General features: G+C 34.7%; 1 long non-coding RNA gene across 1 annotated transcript in view; it reads left to right on the top strand.

Moving 5' to 3' along the window:
* LOC129480289 (uncharacterized) overlaps positions 1-5,414 on the top strand; it is a 47,778-nt gene extending 42,364 nt beyond the window's left edge. Inside the window, exons 2-3 of the long non-coding RNA XR_008656972.2 lie at positions 3,850-3,904; positions 5,277-5,414. This is a non-coding gene — a long non-coding RNA (uncharacterized lncRNA). The remainder of the gene's footprint in view (positions 1-3,849; positions 3,905-5,276) is intronic.
* Positions 5,415-6,000: the final 586 nt, after the last annotated feature.

The following is a 6,000-nucleotide window of genomic DNA, read 5'->3' on the forward strand; positions in this document are numbered from 1 at the left end:
TCTGTTCATGCTCTTTGCACACTTTTTAATGGGGCTATTTGTTTTTCTCCTGTAAATTTGTTTAAGTTCCTTATAGATGCTGGATGTTATACCTTTCTCAGATGTGTAGTTTACAAAAATTTTCTCCCATTCTGGAAGTTATCTGTTTACTCTGTTGATAGTTTCTTTTGCTATGTAGAAGCTCCTGTTTAATTAGATCCCACTTGTCAATTTTTGCCCTTGTTGCAATTGTTTTTATCTTTGTCATGAAATTTTGCCTGTTCTTATGTCCAGGATATTATCTCCTAGGTTGTCTTTCAGGGTTTTACGGTTTGGGGTTTTACATTTAATCTACAATACGTCTTCAGTTGATTTTATTTTTGTGTATGGTGTAAGTAAACGTCCAGCTTCAATCTTCTGCATATGGCTAGACAGTTATCCCAGCACCATTTATTGAATAGGGAGTCTCTTCCCCATTGTTTATTTTTGTCAGCTTTGTTGAAGATTAGAAGATTGTAGATGTGTGGCCTTATTTCTGGGGTCTTTATTCTGTTCCATTGGTGTATGTGTTTGTTCTTGTACAAGTATCATGCCATTTTGTTTACTGTAGCCCTGTAGTATAGTTTGAAGTCAGGTATCATGATGCTGCCAGCTTTGTCCTTTTTGCTAAGAATTTCCTTGGCTATTCTGGCTTCTTTTTTTTTTTTTTTTTTTGGCTCCTTATGAGTTTTAAAATAGTATTTTTTAGTTCTGTGAAGAATGTCATTGGTAGTTTGGTAGAAATAGCATGGAATCTGTAAATTGCTTTGGGCAATATAGCCATTTTAATTATATTGATTCTTCCTATCCATGAGCAGGGGATGCTTTTCCATTTGTTTGTGTCTTCTCTGGTTTCTTTGAGCAGCGTTTTGTAATTCTCATTGTAGAGATCTTTCACCACCATGGGTAGCTGTATTCCTAAGTATTTTATTATTTTTGTGGCAATTGTGAATGGGATTGCCTATCTGATTTCTGACTTGTCTCTCGCCCTGGCTGTTGTTGGTGTAGAGAAATGCTAGTAATTCTTGTACATTGATTTTGTGTCCTGCAACTTTCCGAAGTTATCAGCTGAAGGAGTTTTTAGGCTGAGACTATGGGGTTTTCTTGATTAGAATCATGTCTGCAAACAGAGACAGTTTGACCTCCTCTCTTCCCATTTGGATGCCTTTTCTTTCTTTCTCTTGCCTGATTGCTCTGGCCAGGACTTCCGATACTACGTTGAATAGCAGTGGTGAAAGAGTGCATACTTGTCTCATGCTGGGTTTCAAAGGGAATGCTTCCAGCTTTTGCCCATTCAGTATAATGTCGGCTGTAGATTTCTCATAAATGGCTCTTATTATTTTGAGGTATGTTCTTTAACACCTTGCTTATTAAGAGTTTTTAATATGAAGTGGTATTGAATTTTATCAAAAGCCTTTTCTGTGTCTATTGAGTTAATCATTTGGTTTCATTTTTAGCTCCACTTATGTGATGAATAGCATTTATTGATTTGTGTATGTTGATCCAATCTTGCACTAGGCATGAGCCTACTTGATCATGGTGAATTAGCTTTTTAATGTGATGCTGGATTCAGTTTGCAAATGTTTTGTTGAGGATATTTGCATCAATGTTCATCAGAGTTATTGGTTTAAAATGTGCTTTTTTTGTTGTGTCTCTCCCAGGTTGTGGTATCAAGATGATACTGGCCTCGTAGAGTGAGTTAGGTAAGAGTCCCTCCTCAATTTTTGGGAATAGTTTCTGTAGGAATGTTACCTTTTCTTCTTTGTACACCTGGCAGAATTTGGCTGTGAATCCCTCAGGTTCCAGGCTTTTTTGGCTGGTGGGCTATTTATTATTGACTCAATTTCAGAGCTCATTATTGGTCTGTTCAGGGAATCAATTTCTTCTTAACTTGGTCTTGGGAAGGTGTATATGTTTAGGAATTTATCCATCTCTTCTAGGTTTTCTAGTTTGTGTGTGTAAAGGTGTTTGTAGTAGTTTCCGATGGTTGTTTTTATTTCTGTGAGGTCAGTAGTAAGATTCCCTTCATCATATGTTTATTCGTATCTTCTCTCTTTTCTTCCTCAGTCAACTTAGTGGCCTATCTATTTTATTATTTTTTTTTTCAAAAAAACCAATGCCTGGATTCATTGATCTTTTGAATGGTTTTTCATGTTTCATTTCCTTCAGCTCAGCTCTGATTTTTATTTTCCATAATCTGCTAGCTTAGAGGTTGCTTCGTTCTTGCATCTCTAATTCTTCTAGTTGTGAAGTTGGGTTGTTAATTTGAGATCTTTCCAACTTTTTGATGTAGGCATGTAGTGCTATGAATTTCCTTCTTAACACTGCCTAAGCTGTGTCCCAGAGATTTGGTATGTTGCATTCTTGTTCTCATTATTTTCAAATAACTTCTTGATCTCTGCCATAATTTCACTATTTACCCATAAGTCATTCAGGAGCATGCTGTTTGATTTCCAGTTATTGCATGGTTTTGAGGAATTTTCATAGTCTTTTTTGCATATTATGATATTTTTATTGTTTGATGTTTTCACTGTGTTTGTGAAATTCTTTTGTTTTTTACTTTTATTTTAAGTTCTACGGTACATGTACAGGATGTACAGGTTTGTTACATAGGTATACATGTGCTGTGGTGGTTTGCTGCACAGACTTCTCTTTTTATTGTGCTGTAGTCCAAGAGTGTGTTTGGTACAATTTTGATTGTTTTACCTTTGTTAATTTTTTTTTTTTTTTGGAGTCTCTCGCTCTGTCACCCAGGCTGGAGTGCAGTGGCACGATCTCGGCTCACTGCAAGCTCCCAGGTTCATGCCATTCTCCTGCCTCAGCCTCCTGAGTAGCTGGAACTACAGGAGCCTCCCACCACGCTCGGCTAATTTTTGTTTTGTTTTGTTTTGTAGTTTTAGTAGAGACAGGGTTTCACCGTGTTAGCCAGGATGGTCTTGATCTCCTGACCTTGTGATCTGCCCACCTTGGCCTCCCAAAGCCCTGGGATTACAGGCGTGAGCCACCACGCCTGGCCTCTGTTGAGGATTGTTTTATGTCCAATTGTGTGATCAGTTTTAGAGTATGTGCCACAGAGCAACGAGAAGAATGTATATTTTTAAGGTCTACTAGATCCATTTGGTCCAGTGCTGAGTTTAGGTCCTGAATATCTTTGTTAATTTTCTGCCCCCCCGATGATCTGTCTAATACTGTTAGTCTGTCAGTGGAATGTTGAAGTCTCCCACTATTATTGTGTGAGAGTCTATGTTTCTCCGTAGGTCTCTAAGAACTTGCTTTATGAATCTGGACACTCTTGTGTTGGGTGCATATATATTTAGGATAGCTAGGTCTTGTTGAATTGAACACTTTATCATTATGTAATGCCTTTCTTGGTCTTTTTTTTAATTCTTGTTGGTTTGAAATCTATTTTGTCAGAACTTAGGGTTGCAATCCTTGCTCTTTTCTGTTTTCAGTTTGCTTGGTAGATTTTCCTCCATCCCTTTATTTCTAATGTTTATGCTTCCTTTTATTTTATTTTTATTGCATGAGCAAGTACTTCCAGTACAACTGTTGTAAAGAAGTATTACATTTTTGTCTTATTCCTGACATTAGTGGAAGCAAGCATAATCATCTCAATTGACTGGGTGTGTGAATAACTCTTTTATCCTTACCTAAATTGATGAATACAGAATTTGACCCAACTCCTTTCAAAAGGTAGTGAGAATATCCTATGATGTTCCTTTTTTGATTTCTTATAGAAGACAGACCCTGTAGTACATTTCTTAGTATGGAATCAATCTTTGCATCCCTGTAAAACCTAATTAAGTATGTTCTATTATTCTTTAATAACAGAATGTCTGGAGGATTCCATTTCATGGCGTTCTAAGAAGTCATCATTCAGTTGGAGGTTTGCCTTTTACTTTTGTATATGTGTGGTTTGGGGTATTTGCTTACTTTATATTGGGTTTTGTCTGTTTTGAAGAAAAAGGCTTTATCTTTGAACAACCTAATAAAATGTGTCAATTTTAGTCATATAAATTGATGTTTTCACAAATCCAAGCATGTGTGTTGACATCACCAAAGGCAAGATATAAAACATATCTATTACTCCCCAAGTTTTTCTTATGCGTCTTTGCAGTCAATACTCTCACCCCATCCGAGACCCAGTTAACCTCTAATTTGCTTGCTGTCATCATAGATTTGACCTTTCTAGAATTTAATGTAAATGGGACCATGCAGAATGTAGCCTTTTATGTAAGGCTTTTTAAATTTATTTTCTTCTTTTAAAAATTGGCAGCTAACTTCATATGTTTTTATCATGTACAAAGTTTTGAGAGTTATTCATGTGGTTCATGCATCATTAGTTTATTCCCTTTAATTGTATGCATATGCCACGAGTGATTTACTCATCTACTAGCTGAATGGAAATTTGAGTCATGTCTGACTTCGGGTTACTTTTGATAAATAACCTATAAACATTTTTGTAAGCTATTAGTGTAGATATAAATTTTTATTTCATTTGGTTCAGTACCTGGGAGTAGGATTCCTGCCTCTAGTATTGCAAGTGCATATTTAACTTTATAAGAAACTATAAAATTACATTCCCATTAACAAATATCTGAGAGTGTCAGTTACTCCAGATCATTGCCAATATGCAATGAGTCTTTTCAATTTTAGCTGTTCTAGTAACTAGTGACTGTGTAGCATAACAGCAGTCTATCATTCTAGTCATAGTTTGCTTTTTCCTCATGTTGAATGATGTTGCTAATCTTTTGCCTGTTTGCCATTCAAAATTCCTTACTGGTAAAATTTCTGTTCAAATCTTTTTCTGTTTATTTTTAGTTGCTTTTAAAAATATGTGTTTAGGTTTAAATGTTCTTTATACTAAAGGCTAAAGGTATTTGTGTTAGTTGTATTTCCCCTGATTTGTAGCTTGTCTTTTTATATTCTGACTCATAGTGACTCAAAAGGCAAAAAAATACCCAGGTCATAGGAATTTCTCCTATATTTTCTTCTATAAGGTTTATAGGTTTAGGTTTTACATTTTAATATTAGTTATCTAGATTAGGCAAAGATTTCTTAGATAAGAAACAAAAATATGAACCAAAAAAAGAAAGAAAAAATGCGTTAAACTTCTCCTTAGAAACAACATAAGGTAGGAGACAGTGAAGGAATATTTTCAAAGTACTGAAAGAAACAAAACAAAACAAAACTATCAACTTAAGATTCTATGCCCAGTAAAATATTTGCAATAACAAAGGCAAACTACTTTTTTGCAGGCTTACGGAAGCTGAAATAATTTATCACCAGCAGACCTACACTATAAAAAGGGTTAAAGTCCTAATGACAGAAGAAAAAATACATGAGATAGAAATAAGATCTACATAAAACAATAGAAACCACTGGAAATTGTTAGATATGTGGTAAATATAAAAGATATTTTCTTATTTTATAAAATCTCCTTGTAAGATAATTTATCATCTAAGGCAAATAAGTATTATGCAATTTATAATGTGTATAAATAAAATGCATAACAATAGAAGAAAGACCAGGATGACAAATGGAAGTCTACTGTTGTAAGGTTCTTATACGTATAATATGTGAAGTGCTGTAACACTCAAAGGTAGGCTGTGCTAAGTTAATGAAGCATACTGTAAACCCAAATGTGACTGCTAAAATCATAAAATGACTAAGTATACTTCATAAACCGGTTAAATAAATAAAATAAAATCGTAAAATCTGTATGTGTGCATACAAACACATACACACAAAAAAATTACAATTGGAATTTTTATGTATTTAGAAACTTTCCAAATACAGAATTTCAGTGAGTGTTAAGCCAATTTGTTAAAATATCAAAATGAAATATTTTCTCATTAGTGTGTAGGAACTGCTGATTGACTTCAGGATTCATGGAAATATACAAGTCCAATTTCTCCAAATACCACTGCATAATGTGGATGATAAATGATGTTGTGATTAATTATGCACAGTCACACCTGG

Source organism: Symphalangus syndactylus, chromosome 4 (assembly GCF_028878055.3).
Source record: "Symphalangus syndactylus isolate Jambi chromosome 4, NHGRI_mSymSyn1-v2.1_pri, whole genome shotgun sequence".
NCBI classification, from domain to species: domain Eukaryota; kingdom Metazoa; phylum Chordata; class Mammalia; order Primates; family Hylobatidae; genus Symphalangus; species Symphalangus syndactylus.